The sequence below is a fragment of the Bufo gargarizans genome, chromosome 6 (genome assembly GCF_014858855.1).
Source record: "Bufo gargarizans isolate SCDJY-AF-19 chromosome 6, ASM1485885v1, whole genome shotgun sequence".
Taxonomy (NCBI): domain Eukaryota; kingdom Metazoa; phylum Chordata; class Amphibia; order Anura; family Bufonidae; genus Bufo; species Bufo gargarizans.
In genome coordinates, this window is record NC_058085.1 from 75,230,154 (window position 1) to 75,252,430 (window position 22,277).

At 42.9% G+C, this 22,277-nt stretch overlaps 1 non-coding gene and 3 pseudogenes across 1 annotated transcript; all 4 read left to right on the forward strand.

Annotated features, from left to right (window-relative positions):
• Positions 1-3,223: 3,223 nt before the first annotated feature.
• On the forward strand, positions 3,224-3,382 carry LOC122942795 (annotated as a pseudogene).
• Positions 3,383-4,467: 1,085 nt separating this feature from the next.
• Positions 4,468-4,602, forward strand: LOC122942906 (annotated as a pseudogene).
• Positions 4,603-11,239: 6,637 nt separating this feature from the next.
• LOC122942885 lies at positions 11,240-11,418 on the forward strand (annotated as a pseudogene).
• A 6,116-nt stretch (positions 11,419-17,534) lies between these two features.
• On the forward strand, positions 17,535-17,716 carry LOC122942753. Its single transcript, XR_006390691.1, has one exon. It is a non-coding gene; the product is annotated as a U2 spliceosomal RNA (small nuclear RNA).
• The last annotated feature ends 4,561 nt before the right edge of the window (positions 17,717-22,277 follow it).

The window sequence follows — 22,277 nt, forward strand, 5'->3', positions numbered from 1 at the left end:
TTGGAGAGAGACAAATAGAATTCCTGGCAGAAGGTGTGAGATATATTTTAACACACAATTATTTCTTTTTTGAAGGGGCTTATTACCTCCAGACCCGTGGCACTGCCATGGGCACCAGGTTCGCCCCCAGCTATGCCAATCTATTTATGGCACAGTGGGAGCAGGAGACCATCTTACCCAGGCTGGGGTCGGACCTGGTGCTCTGGCAGCGTTACATTGATGATATTATTTTTGTCTGGCAGGGAGATGCATCTAGCCTCCACACCTTCTTGGAAGACATCAATGAAAATAATTACAACCTTAAATTCTCCTCCAATACGAATCAGGAATATACAGAATTCCTGGACATTCGGATTACTACCCAGAATGACCGCTATGTGTGTACTACTTTTCAGAAAGAAGTAGCTAAGAACAGCTTCATCCTCTTTTCTAGTTGCCATTTGCCTTCTTGGTTATTGAATATACCTACAGGACAGTTTCGTAGAATAAAGAGAAACTGCACTAACCAGATAGAATTTGAGGATGAGGCTGTTATGATGAAGAAAAATTTTTAGAAAAAGAATATCCAGAGATAGTTGTCGAGAAAGCACTATGTAAGGTTAGAAAAATGGATAGAAAAATGTTTTTCGAAACCAAACAATAGAAGGATGATAAACCCGCTAATGAGAATAAATTCCGTATAATACTGCCATATAATGCACAACATAAAAAAATAGAACAAAGCATCAAAAAGAATTGGCATCTTATTCAGAACGACAAAACCATAGGCCCCTTAATCCCACCTTTTCCAGAGATAGTGTATACAAAGGCCCCCAATCTGGGGATAAAAATAGCACCATCCATTAAAAATCAGACAAGGGAAACTGGATCTGGAAATAAATGGTTAAAAATGAGTGGGTTTTATAGATGTGGTCGTTGTATAAATTGCAGGAATACGTCCTTTACAAAAAGAACTACGCGAGTGACTTCAACACAGAACAATTTTTCAGTAGAGATAAAGGATCTTCTCACTTGCAATAGTTCAAATGTAATTTATATTATTGAATGCCCATGTGCTAAACAATATATTGGCAGGACCAAAAGATCCCTAAAAGTTAGGATTACGGAACATATAAACAATATCAAGAAAGGGTACGAAAAACATGTACTATCAAAACATTTTAAATTGGTGCACAACCAAGATCCCAAGTTTTTAACTTTTGCAGCTTTTGAACAAATAGAACGCCATTGGAGGGGAGGGAACCATATTGCCCGGATGTCTAGGGCTGAGTCCAGGAAGATTTTCGAATTTGGCAGTTTGGCCCCAGCTGGACTAAATGCCGAATTTGAAATTTTTGGGTTTTTGTGATGGGTCGGGTGTCTTTGGCCCATGGGGAGTACTAGTCGGGCTGTTTAGCAGCACTATGACCCCCCCTGTGCTCGGGATCCCCGACCCCAATCCACATATACCATCATCCCATGTACTCCGCCTGAACCATTTCGGGCAATGAGCCCCATGGAATAATGTTGATTGAATTATATTCAACAAGAAAATATATATGAGTCCCCTATGGAATACAATACCCGATAATCTTTTACAAACATTTTAAATTTTTTATTATATTTTTACATCTTAGACCCTATACAGAAATTCCCTATTATTTAATACATTTTTAACATAAGATTATTAAAGATTTAGAAGTCGTATATTTATTTTAGTTTATTTTTGTTTGATATGGAATGTTATTATTTACATTGGTCCTAACTGTAACTAGCTATTGTACAATTTGTTATGTATAATGATTCTGGTTGGTTTAGGAATACACAAAAAAGAAAAGCGCATGTGCGCATAAAAACTGCAGATTTAACGCAGGATTATCGCACATAAAAAATCGCATGTGCGCAAAAAAACCGCGAATTTTCATAGGATTATCGCAATATAAGGCAATTGGATCCAGATCCTTTGGGTCCATTTCAAGTTTACCAAAGAGCCCTTGGGAGGATAAATAGCCGGCAAGTTAGTCAGACCCAAATTAGCCACTGAGGAAGAAGGCAGGTAGCCTTTGAAACGCGTCTGGCAAGGAGCAATTGGATCTGACAAATCACCGGCAACAACTTTGTACGATATTGGATTGAAAGCGCTTTCTAAAAAGACTACTATCATCGATCCAAAGAGGCAGAATATCCATCTACCTCAAGTAAAGACATTGGACGTGGATCTGCAGCCTGACACAGCCAGCATTTCTGCTCACAGCCGGGTGGATACAGCATCGTTAACAGCTAATTCAGCTGTGTTATCCAAAGGCAAGTTTTGCTTCTTGTTTGCTTCTACACTACGTGGGACGCCACGGTGGGAATAGGACGATATGTGAGTAAGAGCCATACAGCTCCATAACACTGCTGGATATATGTATATTGCTGCCCAAACATCTTGATTTGCTGTTTGAATATTGCGCAACATTGCTGGACATATTTATAACATTGCCCAAGTATCCTGCTGCTTATATTGCGGTTGTTCAAACATACAGCCTATTCAGGCAGATATCTGCTCAGACTGAATATATTTGTGGACAATTGCACGGACCAAACCAGGATTTTAGGCCACATGTTCTATTACTAAAGAAACACTGCGGCATCAGTGGTATACAGCCACTTTATTGACTCTTCAGAAATATATTTATATACTTATTTATACACATTATCTCACTTATTGTTTTATAATTATACCTTGATCCAGTGGATTTTATGTAGCAGTTTATGCTGCATTTTACCCATTGGTCACTATTAGTCACTGTGCACTTATTATCAATTTATTTATTCACTCACTGATTTATTTATTTTCTGGAGATATATTTGCTGTAAACCACTGTTGTAGATAATAGAAGACAAAAGTACTGTGTTACATCTATTAATGCCAGATTGAATTATTAACACTGGATTGGACACTTGGATCTTTTATCAGCTATAACAGTGGACAGTTGTAATGTTTATTTTATCAATTTTATAAGTTTTACTATTTTATGCTGATTTCGGGAAATTAGTTTTATTTAGGGTACATTGCTCATATAAATTTGTTCAACTCATCGCTATTAATAAATTAATATTTGAGTCACTTTGCCTACCTTGTGATCTAGATATATGAGTGCCCATTTTACTTCTTTTTAATACTATTGTCTTTGGTGATTGGGTACAACATCTATTTTGGTGCACCTTGCCATCCCAAACCAGAGGTGAGCCGTCCTTTATCCCTTTATTACTTATCAGTTTAATATCTGATACGTCCCCTATCTGGGGACCATATATTAAATGGATTTTTCGAACAGGGAGATGGAAAAAGAGCTTGCTCTGTCCACTCCACGCATTGACCTGGTATTGCAGTACCTCCAGGACCGGTGCACCCCTTCTAATCTGGTATGAAAAAACAGAATGAAATTGAGTGATGGATTTCAAGGATCCTTCCAGCAAGCAGGTGGAAAGTTGTTGTGCCCTGCCTGCCTCAGCAGTCCTGCACTTCAGCTTCTCCTTCCTCTGTGAGGGTTTTGCTGTGCTGATTTCTGCATCCCTGGTGCAGCTGCATCTAGCCTGTCATGTGTGTGGGTTTGTTCCAGCACCAAGCAACCCAGCCAGCCAGTCACCTCTCCTCACAGTCCAAATCCAATTAAGATTGATGGCTTAATTGTTGTGTTAATTGGCTTATCACCTGAATGAATGACGTGTTAGGATATCTATCACCTGAATGTAGTTTTTGGATCCTCCACTCCGTCCGAGCACCTCTGTTTTGATTTGGGCCTGTTGTGCACACCTGGCAGTCTGCTGAGTTGTTCCTTAGAATTGACCCTTTTGTAGCAAGTTGGCATGATGTAACCAATTTTGTTTTCCTATTTCTCTATTAAATAAGTCAAGTTTGTTTGCCTGTGTCTCCCTCTTGTGTCTCTATGAAACTGGATGACTTCTAGGTAGGGCTAAAATGTAGTCCAGCACTTCCTATGTATCAGCAATAGCTGGACCTGCCATGTCTGGCCAATGGACGGAACACTGCACGTGTCACAAGAGGCCTGTCAGGTCAGAGGTCAAGTAAGGTCAGGTCACTGGATGACATCACAAGGGCTCTGACGGAACACTCAACAATGGGGCCATGACATCACAATCCACAATGCATAGATACCTATTTTTTTTTTTTTGTTTCTCTCTCTTTCACTCACTACTCTCCATTGACTTCTTATCGTTCATTCTGCCTGGCGCGCTTTGGCACCCGGAATTTCGTGCAAAGAAAAGGCGTGACCAAAAGTGGTGGGTGGAGCTATGCAGATCCGAAAAACACGAAGTGCAGCATGCTGTTGATTTCAGAGCGTAGGACGCACGTTTTCCCTGGTTTGTGAGAGAAAGAAGCCTCCCGGACTGTGTTTGGGGCTGAGGCCTGTAGACTGTTGCCTTGAGAAGTGCTCTGCGTTTGCGAACAGCGGCCCCGTTGTCGAGGCCGAGCGGGTTATCGCTTCTCGGCCTTTTGGCTAAGATCAAGTGTAGAGATACATAAGGTCTTGGCTGAAGGGCGCCTGGGGTACCCGATTCCTCGGCCTTGGGGGACGGCACGGGTTTATAGCCTGTGTTGTGCCCCCTTGCTGCTATAGGGGATAGGCTTAGTCCCCGGGCAACGGGAAGCGATCGCGTCTTTTTTTGGTTCTTGGACCAGGGAAGACGTTTTCTTTGGAGCGTGGATTAAGGACGTGAAGGCGGCATATTTTCTCCGGTCTCGTGACGTGGATTTGGTGCAGCACCGAGAGGTGCTGTTTCGGTCCCGGTAAGAGGCAGCCCAGGGTCCCCCGGATCCCCGGTCTCAGGGGTGGGTCCTGGAGGATCTGAACCCCTGTTGCTGGAGGTGACGACTGGACCCCTGGACGTCGGACATTTTCTTGTCGTGCTTGCGATTACGACCTCTTTTGAGATCTTGACGGTCGGTTTCGGTTGCGGAACAGAATACCCGGGAAAGGCTGGTAGTGCCTGGGGTTCTCCGACCCTTGGCTCGGGGTGTGGTGCCCTACCTTACGGTTTGGGGCGCTGCACCTGAGGTTTCCAGGGCAGGAGCTTGTTCCCCTCGGGATACTAAGAATGCCATTTTCCTTTGGCTTTGCAGCCGGGGAGACCCGGTTGCGCCAATCAGTCAGAATTGAGGTGGAGGAAGGCCATCGGCAGCAGAAGAACCTACGCTATGTGGTGGCGGAGGTTTTGATGGGCTACTTTGGGTTCCTCAAGTCTAACATCCTGTGTCTGAGGGACCAGGAAATACAAGGGCGATATACCATTTCCTTTGATGCCTCAAGTTGCTGCGATAACATGTATGATAAGCTGAGCGTGGCGGATCCAAATGATAAGAGGTTGGGTGGCCTCGACTTCTTCCCTCTACGGGGAGGAAGAGAGATCTCTGATCGTAGTAATGTATAATCCCTTCTTTGCGGAGGCCAATATACAGACCTTCCTCAGCCAGTACTGCCGTTCCATCCGATTCGAGAAAAAGATCCTGAACGGAGAGGATCTATGGAACGGCAAGAGGAAGTATTGGGTCGTTTTGAAGGAAGACCCTAGCGGCATAGGAGGTTTGTCGCACCCGCCCTCGCAGTTCTCGATAGGAAGCCACCGGGGCTTCCTTTATTACAACCAAATGCCCACTCTCTGCAGAAGGTGCTTGCAGTATGGGCACGTTCAAGGGAACTGTGAAAATGCAAAAGAGGTGCGGTGCAATAATTGTGGCGGACTCGGGCATGTCGCCTCAAGATGCACAGGCAAAAAAGTGTTCTCCCTATGCGGGACGGAGGGACACATTTACCGTGATTGCCCTGAGAAGGCAAGTAAGAAATCAAGATCAGACCAGCAGTCAGCAGGGGGTGCACGCTCTTCGGTGAGAGCCCTAAGCGCGAGTGTCATCATTAAGCCTGGAGCTCCAAAGGTGGACTCTGAGGCTGGGCGAAGGAGTGCTGCAGGCCCCTCTGACAAGATTGGAGATTCGGTAGTAGGACCCGAGCATGAGCCAACAGGCATTGTGATTCGCGGACCACCCATGGAGGGCCCTCAAAGGCTTTCCAGGGAGGGTCCTGTGAAAGAACCTGGCGCAGACTTTTCCGAACTTTTCTCGACCCCTACTAGTGGTAAAACGAGAAGTCTGGAGCAAGGACTACCTGCACCGTCAGCAGGAGGTCATGCGAGGAAGGACGGGAGACAGAGTCAAAGCCAATCATGGGAGAGGCCAGAGCCACAGTCTGAAGCAGCGGTTGTTTCCGATGGGGCGATGAAGACCTCTCGGGACAGATCAGGTTCTTTTTCAAGGAGAGTCTCTTTAGGCTCTTCACAGCTGGCTGGAAAAACCCGAGAGGCTGAGGCGGGAACTTCGGCGGATGATGACGGCGCGATCCTAAAAGCCTTGTCCAGTGAGGGCGGAGATGACATGGACAGCAGCCATATTTGGAAAAGGCCAAGAGAAGAGGTTAGAACAAAAAAAACGAAGCAAACATCGAAGTACGGAGGATCCAGAACCTCGGTCGGAGTATTCGCCGGACCTGGGTTCTGAAATTATTTTAGACTTTCTGACCCCCCGGAAAGGAGATGATGAATCCCTGCGAATTGAAGATCCTGGCTCGACTGGATCGGACTCTGATGTTTAAATGGTTGTTCCCATTAATGTGGTCTCAATAAATGTGAGATCCTTAAAGAGCTCTGTGCGCAGAGCTGCTTTGTTTTCGTATTTAGAGACTGTAAATTTTGACATTTGCTTACTTCAAGAATGCGGGATTGAGAGTGATATTGAATATGTGAACCTAAAAAAAGATTGGACATTGGGCTCCTCGGTTTGGTCAGGCGCAAATGACTGTCGTTCCTCTGGTATTGGTTTATTATGTCGCAGTCACCAAATTACTATACAATCTGTTTTAGAAATTATGCCGGGTAGAGCAATTTTAATCTATTTATCTTTTAAAGGTTTTACTATTCGTGTTTTAAATGTATATGCACCACCCGCGAAGCAAGAAAGAGCTGAGTTATTTGAAATTTTACCTTTATTTTGTGTTGGCACTTCCCCTTTGTTGGTAGGTGGGGATTTTAACTGTATACGTGATGGAGAACACCGGCAGGGGGGGGGAGTGCCACCTCTGAAGACCATACTTCTTACCTGCTGAAACATATTTTAGATGATTTTAGGTTAAAAGATTGCTGGAAGGAGCTCTCGCCGTCTGACCTTGCCCCCACGTGGTCTAGCGGGAGGGTAAGTTCCAGAATCGATTTTATCTTTGTTTCTAATTCTTTTACCCCCAGAAGTTGTACCGTTTTATCTAATATATTTTCAGATCACAAACTCCTCTCAGTTAAATTAGAGCTAGAAGGGGAATCAAAAACTAAGCAGGGTCCCTGGAGGCTGAATGTTACGCTTCTAGAGGACCCTGGAATAAAGGAGGAGTTTGTGAGTTCCTACCAGTTGTGGCAGTCCCAGAGGCCATCAGGTCAGGCAATGCTGCACTGGTGGGAAAAAACTAAACCTAAAATCAAAAAGGTTTTTTTAGAAGCAGGTAAGAAGAAGGCCAGAGAGAAAAATAAATGGTATTATGTTTTAAATAAACGTCTGCATGTGCTTTTTAAATTGAAGGAAATTGGTATGGATGTGACTGATGATATTTTAAAAGTTAAAACTGAAATTAAAAAAGCTGTTGATGATAAAGGAAAACAGATCATTTTTAATTCACATGTGCAATATTTGGAAGAAGGTGAAAAATGCTCAAGGTTCTTCTTCAAGAAGGTGATGGACAAACGCGACACAATTCAAAATCTAGAGGGCGAGTCCACAATAAAAGGTATGCTAGATGCTGCTTTTAATTTTTATCAGTCACTCTTTTCTAGGAAAAATATTGACCCATCCTTTTTAGAAGATGTTCTTAATTCTCTTGATTTTAAGCTAGACCTTTTAGACCAGGAAGTTTTAACTCGGGATATTATTTTAGAGGAACTTTTAGTTGTTTTTAAAAGTTTTTCTAATGGTAAAGCCCCTGGAGTAGATGGTCTACCTATTGAATTTTATCTAGCTTTTTGGAACATTTTAAAGGATGATTTACTTTTATTATATAAAGAAGTTTTTATCACCAATGAATTACCCCCCTCTTGGAGACAAGGTATAGTGTCTTTAATTTTTAAAAAAGGAGATAGAAATAGTCTTAAAAACTGGCGCCCCATCACTTTATTAAATGTTGACTATAAAGTCCTGGCCAAGCTAATAGCAACTAGTTTTAAACCTTTTATACATAAGATTATCCATCCCAGTCAAGTGTGTGGGGTGCCAGGTAGATCTATCGCCGAATCCCTAAATATTTTACGCAATATTATGTGGTATTTTAAAGATAGAAATCAGAATCTAGCCATTTTATCCCTAGACTTCGAAAAGGCGTTTGACCGAGTATCCCACGAATACCTTTTTCTGGTTCTTAAAAAGTTGGCAGTCCCTGATAAAATTTTAAGTCGTATTAAGCGTTTATATCAGTCTTGTTTTAGCCAAATTTCTATTAATGGGTTTTTAACAAAGGAAGTATCGCTTTTATCTGGGGTTATATGCGCAATAGAGCCCCTGTTGGCGCTCCTCAGGAAGGACAAGGTAATTAGAGGAGCGCCAATACCGGGAGGGAGAGGAGACCAGGTTAAAGTTTTAGGCTATATGGACGACATAACAATATTATGTTCAGATTCCCCATCTTTGCGAAGAGCCCTTAGGACTACAGCCTTTTTTTGCGAAGCTTCCGGTTTTAAACTTAATTTAGATAAATGCGACTGTTTTAATGTTGGCTCTTGGGACTCATCTGTGACCCCTGGAGTTAATATACAACAAGACGGTATTAAAATTTTAGGGATAACTTTTAATCAAGCCAACAACGGGATTTTAAATTGGGATTCGGCGATAGGAAAAATGGAAAAGAAAATTTCAATGTGGAACTTAAGAAATTTAACTATGGAAGGGAAGGTTTTAATAATAGAAATGGTTTTAATTCCCATAATGCTATATGTAGCGATGGTGTTCCCTCCTTCATCTTTGTATATTAAAAAGTTAACTAGATTATGTTTTATGTTATTATGGGGGTCAAAGATGGAAAAATTAAGGAGGGAATTAATGTATAAAAATAAAGATAATGGGGGAAGAGATGTACCGAACCTTTTTACCTTCTTTTATATTAAATATTTCTGTTTCTGTTTTAGATTGTATAATTCCAAGGGCACTTTTAGTTTTTTTTTTAAATATGCTGCAGGAATGATTTTTAAAAAATAGTATAGAATTCCTCTAGATTCTCCTGTGCTTCTGTGTCCCCCAAAACATTATGCGGTACTTGAGAAAACTGTCAGGCTCTTGGGGCTTCAGGAATTAGAGCCTGACATCTTGGGGGACCAGAAGAAAGTTTCATTGATCTATAGGAAAAAGGAGGAGGTGCTGACTGTCTCAAACTTTTCACAGGCAAGATCAAAGACGGTTTGGCGTAATGTGTTCGGAAAATTCCTAGCGAACATTCACAAAGATCTTGCCTGGGCAATCGTCCACCAGTGCCTCCCTACACGTGAATTCCAGCACAGGCAAGGACTGGTGGCGAGAGCCAGGTGCCCGAGACAGAGGTGTGGGGATGACGAGTCAGTCATGCACCTCTTCTGAAATTGTCCTTTTGCGCAGGAGGTCTGGAGGAAGGTGGGTATCGAGAGGTGCTGCGCTGTGTCTTAGCCAGAGGTGCCCCGGGTACCCTGATCCTCGGCCTTAGGGAAAGGCCACAGTTCATAGCTGTGGTTAGACCCTTTGCAGCTATTGGGGTGAAGGCTTAGTCCCGGGGCAACGAGGAGCGATCACCCCTCCTGCCTGCTGATTGTAGCGGGTGAAGGTTCCGGCGTGTGGCAAGCGTGTGGTTATCGTGGTCCGAGGTACAGCTATGGATCAAGAAACCAGTGCAGATTCAGTGCCACGGTACGCAAGAATCAGGAATGCGGTTCGATTTACTCTTTCGGATGTCCAGAAGAGGGAAAAAGGCTTGGAGTTTCTCGTAGAAGAAGTCCTGTTTAAGTTACTTGGAGTCCAGAGGCAACAGATTTTGTCGATGTTGGAATTCCCTAGAAGAGGTATTTACGATGTGGTGTTTAACTCTGATGAAGATTTTGCTTGGTTTTGGAACAAAACAGACTTTCATAAAAATGACTCTGTCTTTGATGGTGTGGTGGTTGTACCACATTATCCAAGGAGGGATAGAATGTTAATTATTCAGATGTTCAGTCCATTAGTACCTGAAGATGAGATTACATATTTTTTGCTACGATATTGTGAAGAAGTGACTTGTATTGGAAAGATCCTTAATAATTATGGTATTTGGACTACAAAATGGTGTTATGTTGTCAAATTAAAGGGAAATGCGGATGGAGGATTAATGTTACCCCCGGCAAAATTTAAGATTGGAGCGGTGAATGGGAATATCTTTTTTCCAGGTATGCCGGTCTTTTGTGCAAAATGTAAACAGTATGGTCATGATAAAGATACATGTACTTTTGTTTGGTGTTACCGCTGTGATTCTAATACCCATGAGCCTAAGGATTGTACTGAAGAAAAATGTTGTAACCTGTGTGGGAGTAATGAACATTTGTATGGTGCATGTCCTAAAAGGAGAAAGAAAAAGAAGGATAAGAAACATGATAAAGATGTAGTGGAAGAAATCACGATCAATGTAGAAGGAAAGATAGAAAGGGAAATTGGAAAAGAGGAAGTGGCAGCCAAGAAGAAGGAAATGGAAAGAGAGATAGGTTTAGAAATGTCTGGTTCAGGAAGTGAGAATAAAGGTAGTAATATTGAAATACCAGAAATATATAGTTCTTGGATAGTTTTTTTTAGAGGAGGAGTACAAAAGTGCATCACTAAATAAGGCAAGGGATAATGTGTTGAAAGTTTATGAAGAAGACCCAGTTAAGTTTCAAAGAAAATATGGTTTGGAGCCTAAGTTAATTAATTGGTTGGATGAGAAGATCGATGTTTCGATGGAGGAATTACAGTTTTTGCAGGATACCTTATTAATTGCTGTTTTGAGAAAAAAGGAGAAAGTTCCAGGATAATGTTTGTTTTTGTTTGTCTTATTTTTTATGTTAGGTTTATTTTATTCTTATTTTTATGTTAAATTCATTATTTTTCCAAAAAATTAGAAATTATAAATAAAAAGTATAAAACACTGTTGGTGCCGGATGATGAAGCGCAAAATATAATTTGATATGAATTCAAATATATTGCGTCTTCTGACGCTATCAACTGTTCTTATCAGTTTAATATCTGATACGTCCCCTATCTGGGGACCATATATTAAATGGATTTTTCGAACAGGGAGATGGAAAAAGAGCTTGCTCTGTCCACTCCACGCATTGACCTGGTATTGCAGTACCTCCAGGACCGGTGCACCCCTTCTAATCTGGTATGAAAAAACAGAATGAAATTGAGTGATGGATTTCAAGGATCCTTCCAGCAAGCAGGTGGAAAGTTGCTGTGCCCTGCCTGCCTCAGCAGTCCTGCACTTCAGCTTCTCCTTCCTCTGTGAGGGTTTTGCTGTGCTGCTTTCTGCATCCCTGGTGCAGCTGCATCTAGCCTGTCAATCTGTTAATTGCATCACCTGTGTGTGGGTTTGTTCCAGCACCAAGCAACCCAGCCAGCCAGTCACCTCTTCTCACAGTCCAAATCCAATTAAGATTGATGGCTTAATTGTTGTGTTAATTGGCTTATCACCTGAATGAATGACGTGTTAGGATATCTATCACCTGAATGCAGTTTTTGGATCCTCCACTCCGTCCGAGCACCTCTGTTTTGATTTGGGCCTGTTGTGCACACCTGGCAGTCTGCTGAGTTGTTCCTTAGAATTGACCCTTTTGTACCAAGTTGGCTTGATGTAACCAATTTTGTTTTCCTATTTCTCTATTAAATAAGTGAAGTTTGTTTGCCTGTGTCTCCCTCTTGTGGCTCTATGAAACTGGATGACTTCTAGGTAGGGCTAAAATGTAGTCCAGCACTTCCTATGTATCAGCAATAGCTGGACCTGCCATGTCTGGCCAATGGACGGAACACTGCACGTGTCACAAGAGGCCTGTCAGGTCAGAGGTCAAGTAAGGTCAGGTCACTGGATGACATCACAAGGGCTCTGACGGAACACTCAACAATGGGGCCATGACATCACAATCCACAATGCATAGATACCTATTTTTTTTTTTTTTTTGTTTCTCTCTCTTTCACTCACTACTCTCCATTGACTTCTTATCGTTCATTCTGCCTGGCGCGCTTTGGCACCCGGAATTTCGTGCGAAGAAAAGGCGTGACCAAAAGTGGTGGGTGGAGCTATGCAGATCCGAAAAACACGAAGTGGAGCATGCTGTTGATTTCAGAGCGTAGGACGCACTATTTCCCTGGTTTGTGAGAGAAAGAAGCCTCCCGGACTGTGTTTGGGGCTGAGGCCTGTAGACTGTTGCCTTGAGAAGTGCTCTGCGTTTGCGTACAGCGGCCCAGTTGTCGAGGCCGAGCGGGTTATCGCTTCTCGGCCTTTTGGCTAAGATCAAGTGTTCTTTTAAGAGCAGCGAGCTTGACTATGCTTAGCCAGAGGGCCTGAAGGGAAGGCGACGTCGGGAGAGAAGCCGAGTTATGGCTGGCGAGTTCCCTAGTGCTCCGAATACAGCGAGGCTGTTTGTTCCTGTGGAGAAGAAAGAGACCTGGAGTATTGTGAATGTCCAAGGCGGAATTATCGAAGAGACTCTGAAGATGAGCCGAGAACAGATCTTCTGCGTCCAGGTGTTCAAGAGTCAAGGCTTCTACGACATTACCTTCGTGAACCAGGATGCCCTGATGACTTGTATGGCGAGGAGTCAAGAGTTGAAGGACCACCCGGATCTCCAGGGAGTAAGATTGGTGACTTCTAGCCCCAGGGAAAGGGGTGAAAGGCGGAAGAGAACCCCTATCACTGTGCAAATATATAATCCGTTTGTCACGGATGAGGAAATTATAGCCTTTTTGAAAAGGTATGCAAGCTATGTTTCACCTGGGGAGAAGAGGCGTAATGTTTTGGGGACATTTAATGGCCAACGCCGATTCTAGGTGGAGCTACTGCCTGATAGTGATGGATACATGGGGGTCTGTCATCCACCCCAGACTTTTGCTATTGGTCCCAATCGGGGTTTTCTCTTTTACCCAGACCAGCCCACTTTTTGCAGAAATTGCTTTTGTTTTGGGCACACTAAGGAGGACTGTACAACTGGCCCTGTGTGTCGGAACTGTTTCAAGGGCGGTCATAGAACCGCAGATTGCATGGAGGCCAGAAAGTGCCACTTCTGTGGTTCTGAGGAGCATCTGGCCAGGTCCTGTCCAAAAGTGAATGTGCCCAGACAAAGATCCTTTGCAGAAGTGGTGGGAGGGAGTGGACCAGCACCCATAAGATTTGGGGGCTCTTTAGAAGTCCCTTCGGACATTGAAACCCAAGGCGTGGAGCAAAAGGATGTTGTGCCAGAGACTGTCCCAGACCCCTTTGGTGGCAGAGGGGGATGAGCTCCAGATGCAGGAAGGTTTGGAGGTCGGAACCTCTCTGGAAGTGGTGGAAGAGACTCCAGGAATGGAAATTGAAGTGGCTTCTCGTAAAAGGAAGTCAAAGACTGAGGACTCTCAAAAAAAGGGGGGAAAAAGTAAGGCCGTGGCCCCTCCAAGCCAGGGAAGTGGGGAGGAGGGAGAGGCTTCAGTGGATTCGAATATAGACTCGGACAATTCATCTGTAAGTCAGGAATATTTAGACAGTAGATCTGTGACCAAATTGACTCATACCCTAAATTTTGTAAAGGGAGTGCAGAATGTTATAAAGGGGAGTGCAGAGTGGAAGGAGATGCAGGGAGTACATGTGCCCAGCTCCTCCACTCCACCCAAAGAGAGTAGGGCTCGGGCCCGGAAAGAGAAATGAGACAAAAGGCATGATATGTATGATGTTTTCTTTTGTACCATTATGTAACATATGACAAAGCTTACTATAGGTTCCTTAAATGTGAGAAGTCTAAGATCTGCTTCTAGGAGGGCTGCAATTTTTTCTGTTATTTCTGCATATTATAACGATATGATTTGTTTACAGGAATGCAGTCTGGAGGAGGAACCTTTAATAGCTGGGTGGACAGGAGGACCTAGTGTCTGGTCCACGTGTACACAAAAAAATGGTGGGGTGGGAATTTTATTTCGAGGTTTCGATATACAAATAAAAGAAGTTACGCATATTATCCCAGGTAGGGTATTATTAGTTAAGTTTGAAAAGAATGGCGTTTTGTTTAAACTAATAAATGTTTATGCACCTCCTTGTAGGAAAGAGAGGGAGGAGTTATTAGAAAAATTATATTTTTTCTTGGGTGGGAGAGAACATACTATTTTAGTTGGGGACTTCAATTGTATAATTAGGGATGGGGATAGAACAGGTGGTGGGGATAGAAAAATTGATAGGAGTGGAAAACAACTTAAGGAGATAATTAGTCTTTTTGGTTTACAGGATGCTTTTTTACAGCAAAGTGATAATCCTGATGGTTTTACCTTTTTTTCTGACAAAGGAAATGTAAATTCTCGTATTGATTTCTGTTTTCTTTCCAGGTTCTTTAAGGTTAAGAGTTTTTCGTTAAGACGTGTTCCGTTCTCGGATCATGCCTGGCTTGAATGTGTTGTAAGTATTGATGAAGAATGTCCGTATGGAAGAGGGTTGTGGAAGTTGAATGTGTCTCTGTTGGATGATGAGAGTGTGTGTGATAATTATTGTGAGTGGTTTAGTAGGTGGGTGAATAAAAAAAGTGAGTTTGAGAATGTGAAGGATTAGTGGGAATGGGTGAAGGGAGAAACAAAGAGGTTTTTTTATAAAAAAAGGATGTGAGAAAGTGAGGAAGGAACGTGAGGAGTACGAGAGATGGCAGGTTAGGCTGCAATACTTGGAAGATCTACAAAAGCATGGCTGGGATATGAAAAATGAAATTAAGGATGCCAGAGAGAATGCGAGGGTGTTTCTAAATGAGAAAGGGAAAAAAATTATATCACAGGCAAGGATGTTAGTGAAAGAGAAGGATGAAAAGTGCACAAAATTTTTCTTTAAAAAGGTTTTTGGGAAGAAAGTTAGTTTTGAAAGCGTACTTAATGAAGAAGGGGAGGAAGTAAAAGGGAAGGATGGTGTGTTGGATGAGATATGGAAGTTTTATTCTAAGTTGTTTGCAAGGAAAGATAGAGAGGTAAGTTTGGAGGAAGAATGTATAGAGAATATTGAGAAAGTATTAGGTAGAGAGGATAGAGAGGGCTTGGGTGAAGATTTTAGTATAGAAGAGGTCGGGGGTGTGTTAAAGAATATGAAGAAAGGAAAGGTGGCTGCAAGTGATGGTTTGCCGGTGGAGCTTTATAATAAATTTTGGGGGCTGATTGGGAGTCATGTGTATGAGGTATTCAAGGAGGTTCTTGAGAGTGGGAGGTTAACTAAAAGTATGGGTGAGAGTGTGGTTGTGTTGTTGTATAAAAAGGGGGATAAGAGGAATCTAAAGAATTGGAGGCCTATTGCGCTCCTTAACTGTGACTACAAAATGATTGCAAAGGTGATAGCTGACAGACTGAGGAGAGTGATAAGTAAGATGGTTGGTGAAGAACAAGTGTGTGCTGTACCGGGTAGGCAGATTTGTGAGAGTCTGGTGAGTTTGCGTGATGTGATTTATGATTGTAAGGAAAGGAAGCAGGCGGTCGCCGTAGTAACGGTGGACTTTGAAAAAGCATACGACCGGGTGGAACATGACTTTATGCTGAGTGTGTTGTGTAAGATGGGTGTACCTGAGCGGATGGTTGAATGGATTAGGGTATTATATAGCGGCATAGTGAGCAAAATACAGGTCAATGGCTTTTTAAGTCGTGATGTAGAAATTAAGTCAGGGGTGAGGCAGGGGTGTCCTCTGTCTCCCATATTGTTTATTTGTGTTATTGAGCCTTTGTTGGGGATGTTTAGAAGGGATAAAGTAATGCGTGGGGTAGAGGTACCAGGAAGTGGTGGGAGAGATCTAAGAATGATTGGATATATGGATGACGTGACTATTGTGTGTAAATCTGATGCGAGTGTGAGGAGAGCTAAATTATTAATTGAGTGTTTTTGTCTTGCGAGTGCTTTTAAGTTGAATGTGGAAAAGAGTGGGTGTAAGTATTTTGGGGAGTGGAAAGAATGTGAACCGTGCGTTTGGCCAATGAGGGAAGGAGGGATTGAGGTGTTGGGCATTACTTTTAATGATGATTTAATAGGGAGACAAAGTTGGGAAATAGTACATAATAAAATAAAAAATAAAATAGATTTTTGGTCTCTTAGGACTTTATCGCTAGAAGGCAGAGTACTTATTATTAAGGCAGTTATTAGTCCAATTATTTTATATGTTAGTAATGTGTTTCCAGCTCCATATAGGGGTTTAAAGAAGATTATTAGATTAATTTTTGTGTTATTTTGGAACTCTAAGATGGAGAAATTGAGTCGTGCGAAAGTGACGAAAAGTAGGAAGAATGGTGGTAAAGGTGTACCTGATGTGGAAAAGTTTTTGATTGTAAAGTATGTGAGTAATTGTGTAAAAATGTGTAGTAGTGATAGTGTGGCTGGTTGTATGGGGAGATTTTTGGCTGGGAGTGTCATGAGGAAGTATAAATTGTTGGATACAGATTTAAGAAGACCTCTTAGGTTCAATGCGCCATGGTTTTATGTTAGGATCGAGAGGTGCATTAGGATGTATGGTTTGGATGAGTTAGATAGGAAAACGTGGTGTGATAGTAAAAAAGTAATGCAAGAATTAGAAACAAAAGAGATTGTAGAGTGTGTGAATGGTTTGAATTTGACAGAGAGTGTACAAGTATGGAAAAAGGTGAATGACAAGGCTTTGGTCAATAGGCAGAAAGACATGGCCTGGATGGCAGCTCATGGCTGTCTCCCAACAAGGGAATTTCAAAGGAGAAGAGGTCTGGTTGACAGTGAAATATGTCCGAGAGAGAATTGTGGGGGGTGTGAAAATGGATATCACTTATTGTGGGATTGTATGTATGCCAAGGATGTGTGGAGATGTATGAGAAGTATGATTAGAGGGTTGACGGATGTGGAGTGCTTATCAGTAAGAATGATGATGTTTGGGTTGTCAAGTTTGGAAAGACAAAAAGCTAGAGTGTTGTGGTTTTTGGTTAATTGTGTGAAAGAGGTTCTTTGGGATGTGAGGAATATTTTGATCTTTAATAGGAATGTGGTTGATGTGAAAGACTGTGTGGGCATGATCCGAGGTAAGTTATTTTTGTATTTTTTGTCTGATGTAAAAAAATTTGGTTCTGTTGATGCAGAAGGTATCTGGAAATTCAAAAAATGGCGTGCATGGCTGCCAGATTCCTGATTTTTATTTAGTCTAGGTATATTGTAAATATTTTGTCATATTAGATGATAATATCTGTCTTTTTTATTTGGTTTTGTTTATGAGAAAGGTTTCTATGTGACATGTATGTATCTTGAGTATTAATTACTGAAATGTCAAATTGTATATTTACTTTGATATTTTTAATAAAAAAAAGGATCTGTTCTTATCAGTTTAATATCTGATACGTCCCCTATCTGGGGACCATATATTAAATGGATTTTTCGAACAGGGAGATGGAAAAAGAGCTTGCTCTGTCCACTCCACGCATTGACCTGGTATTGCAGTACCTCCAGGACCTGCCTGCCTCAGCAGTCCTGCACTTCAGCTTCTCCTTCCTCTGTGAGGGTTTTGCTGTGCTGCTTTCTGCATCCCTGGTGCAGCTGCAGCTAGCCTGTCAATCTGTTAACTGCATCACCTGTGTGTGGGTTTGTTCCAGCACCAAGCAACCCAGCCAGCCAGTCACCTTTCCTCACAGTCCAAATCCAATTAAGATTGATGGCTTAATTGTTGTGTTAATTGGCTTATCACCTGAATGAATGACGTGTTAGGATATCTATCACCTGAATGCAGTTTTTGGATCCTCCACTCCGTCCGAGCACCTCTGTTTTGATTTGGGCCTGTTGTGCACACCTGGCAGTCTGCTGAGTTTTTCCTTAGAATTGACCCTTTTGTAGCAAGTTGGCTTGATGTAACCAATTTTGTTTTCCTATTTCTTTATTAAATAAGTGAAGTTTGTTTGCCTGTGTCTCCCTCTTGTGGCTCTATTAAACTGGATGACTTGTAGGTAGGCTAAAATGTAGTCCAGCACTTCCTATGTATCAGCAATAGCTGGACCTGCCATGTCTGGCCAATGGACGGAACACTGCACGTGTCACAAGAGGCCTGTCAGGTCAGAGGTCAAGTAAGGTCAGGTCACTGGATGACATCACAAGGGCTCTGACGGAACACGTTTTTTCTCTCACTACTCTCCATTGACTTCTCATCGTTCATTCTGCCTGGCGCGCTTTGGCACCCGGAATTTCGTGCGAAGAAAAGGCGTGACCAAAAGTGGTGGGTGGAGCTATGCAGATCCGAAAAACACGAAGTGGAGCATGCTGTTGATTTCAGAGCGTAGGACGCACGTTTTCCCTGGTTTGTGAGAGAAAGAAGCCTCCCGGACTGTCTCTTTCTCTCTGCAGCTGGGGCCTGCTGCCCCTATCGCCTTCACAAGTGTTCTGCATTGAGGACCGTCGGCCTGTAGGGCGAACCCTTTTCTGGTTATCGCTTCTCGGCCTTTTGGCTAAGATCAAGTGTAGAGATACATAGGATTTTGGCTGGAAGGTGCCTGGGGGAGGGCACTGGTTCATAGCCGGTGTTCTACCCCCTTGCTGCTATTGGGAAGACAGCTTAGTCCCCGGGCAACGAGAGGCAATCGCGTTTTTCTGTGGTCTTCGGACCCAGAGGGCGTCTATTTACTGCGTTCGTGAGCGCTTGATTGGCGGAATACACCTGGGTCTTTCCTTTCCTGGGTCTTGGGTTGGGGTTCCACGGGAGTGGGATCCTTTTCTCTTGGCTTTGGGAGGGAGGCTTATTTCTCAGGTGGAATATGCCTTTCTCTTTTCACTTCTCGGAGGGGGGGACCCATCTGAGACAGTCCATCCGGATTGAGGTCGGAGAGGAATATCGCCAGCAGAAGAGGCTAAAATTTATCACCCATGAGATTCTGTTTGGCTTCTTTGGCCTCCGCCGGGAGGATATCCTGTGTCTCCGGGACCAGGAATTTAAAGGTGAATACACCATTTCGTTTTGTGCGAAATCAAGTTGCGACAATATCCATACAGCCTTGACTGGTGCGGACCAGACCGATGAGCGCCTCAACGGCCTCACATTTGTTCTCCTCTATGGAGAGGAGTCGATCCAGTTGCTAGCCTGTATGTACAATCCGTTTGTACCTCAGGAGGACGTGACGCTGTTCCTTGAGCAGTACTGCCAGGAAGTGCACTTCTCGCACGAGGTCCACAACTCCGAGGGCTTTTGGAACGGCAAGCGAAAGTATTTTGTCAAGTTCTCTCGAGACCCTACTGGTATAGGTGGTCTCAGCCATCCTCCTGCTACCTTTTCCATAGGGAAGAATAGAGGCTATCTACTGTACTCACAGATGCCTCTGTTCTGCCGGAAATGTTGAATACGCAAGAGCACTGTGAGGGCCATGTGCTGCATTGTAACAAGTGCGGTGGCGAAGGGCACATGGCCTCTAGGTGCAAATCAGATATCATGTGCCATCTGTGCAGAGAAACTGGGCACAAGTACAAAGAATGTACTCGTAGAACTCGGGGAAACGAGTCTACAAAAGATGCGCCTCGTTCAGAATCTAAGCAGCAGGCTCGGGGTGCTGCTGGGAAGGCCCCAGAGCAAGCTGATGGGAACAGACCAGGGTCCTCTAAAACCTTGCTGAGCGATTCAGTGAGGTCTGAAAGGGAGGCTGGTACAAATGTCCATCGGTTTTCTGCCTCACAAGTAGTGAGTCAGACCGGAGAGGGGGCCAACAAAGAACAGGGTTCTGCGGTTGACCCTACGGGGTTTCCCAGCACCATGGTTGAGGCTGGGAAATCGATTCGAAGGCACTCCTCTTCGGGTAGTAGGAGAGGCTCTTTGGGTGAGACCCCTCAAAAAACGGGCGTAAGAATAAGACCGGAGCTTGATCCTAGTACGCCCGTACAGGAGAAAGCCAAGAGGGTCCATAATATTGAAGGAAATGTGCCTCCCCAGATACTTGCGCCTGACGCCCCACCCGAGGGTAGCTTGCTCAGGAAGACCTCTGACGCTGGCCATCGCCGGTTGTCTAGAGGGTCTGACCCCGCAGCGGCTGCGGAGGATTCCTCGGGGACGGTGGGCGAGAGTTCGGACGGTAAAGAGACCCTTCGGGCCTCTGGGCGGTTTGCAAAAGTTCCTGAACCCGTGGAGATGGCGGAAGCTGTACCTGGAGATGGTCGCGGATCGCGGAATGAAGACATGGATTTATCCAGTTCGTCTAAAAGATCCAGAGACGAAGATGGAAAAGCATCGCAGAAAAAGACAAAGTGCCGCAGTCCCGATGAGGAGGAGTTCAGAGGTGGAATCGGATCTCAACATATCCCCAGCTCTGGTTCTAGGGACATTCTTTCTTTTCCGTCTCAAAGTTTTGATGTGCCTGACTCCAGAAAGATAGAGGATCCAAGTTCTTCGGATGTGGACTGGGAGGACCCTTAAAGACCATGGCTACAATGCCAATAAAGATTGCCTCACTGAATGTGAGGTCATTAAAGAGCTCTACTCGTAGAGCTGCTTTATTTGCCTACCTTGATTCTATAGACTTTGATTTGTGTTTATTGCAAGAATGTGGTATTCAAAATTGCATGGAGTACAAAAACTTAAAAAAAGATTGGGACTTGGGTCCATCTGTTTGGTCGGGTGGGAATGATAACCGGTCTGTAGGAGTTGGGCTGCTTTGTAAGGGGAATAATACCCAAATTCAATCAGTGACTGAGATTATACCAGGTCGAGCCATGTTAGTTCACTTGCGTTTTAATGGTCTCTTATGCCGTATTTTAAATGTATATGCTCCACCCGATAAGAATGAAAGAATTGAATTTTTTAATATTTTACCATTGTTTTGCACAGGGTCCACCCCCTTGATTATAGGAGGCGATTTTAATTGTATACGAGATGATGAAAGGCGACAAGGGGGTGATGAAAATCGGAAAGACCGTACTTCCTACCAACTCAAAAATTTTATTGATGATTTTACCTTGAAAGATTGCTGGAGGGCACTCTTGCCGGCGGACCCTGGGACTACCTGGTCCAATGGAAGAGTGAACTCCAGAATCGATTTTATTTTCACCTCTGATGCTTTTATTCCTTTTAAGTGTGAACTTTTTAACAATATTTTTTCAGATCATAAAGTTTTATCAGTCCACTTGAAGCTAAAAGGAGAAGCAAAGGTGAATAAAGGTTTGTGGAAGTTGAACGTAACTCTTTTAGAAGACCCTGATATTAGAACCGAGTTTGTGCAGACCTACCAGTGCTGGCAGCAACTAAGAGCACCTGATGAAACTATGCTGCACTGGTGGGAAGGCACAAAGGTTAAAATCAAACAATTTTTTTATAAAAATGGGTAGAAGGACGGCAAAAAAGAAGAAACAATGGTTTTATATTCTTAATAAACGTTTAAATGTACTTTTTAAATTAAAAGAAATTGGAATAGAGGTGGAGACAGATATTGTTAATTTAAAGGCCGAGATTAAAAAATGTATAGATGACAAAGGTAAGCAAATAGTTTTTAACTCCCAAGTCAAACAGCTTGAGGAAGATGAAAAATGCTCCCGCTTTTTCTTTAAAAACTAAATAAAAGACGTGACATTATCTTAAACCTCGAAGGGAAAACTTCAATCAGTGATATGTTAAACTCGGCCTTTAATTTTTATCAAAATCTTTTTAGTAAAAAGACAATAGATAAATCCTTTTTAGATATTATTAATTCTCTAGATTTTAAGCTTGATATTTTAGACCAGGAAGTTTTAACCAGAGATTTTACTATGGAAGAACTTGTATTTATTTTTAAGACTTTTTCTAGAGGGAAAGCTCCTGGCGAAGATGGCTTACCGATAGAATTTTATTTATCCTTTTGGGATTATCTTAAAGAGGATTTATTTTTATTGTATAAAGAGGCTCTTAAAGTAGAAGAACTGCCCCCTTCTTGGAGAAAGGGGGTAGTCTCTTTAATTTTTAAAAAAGGAGATAAAAATTTATTAAAAAATTGGAGACCCATAACGCTTTTAAATACAGACTATAAAGTTTTGGCAAAAATAATAGCCGTTTGTTTTAAACCCATAATTGGGAAAATAATTCAC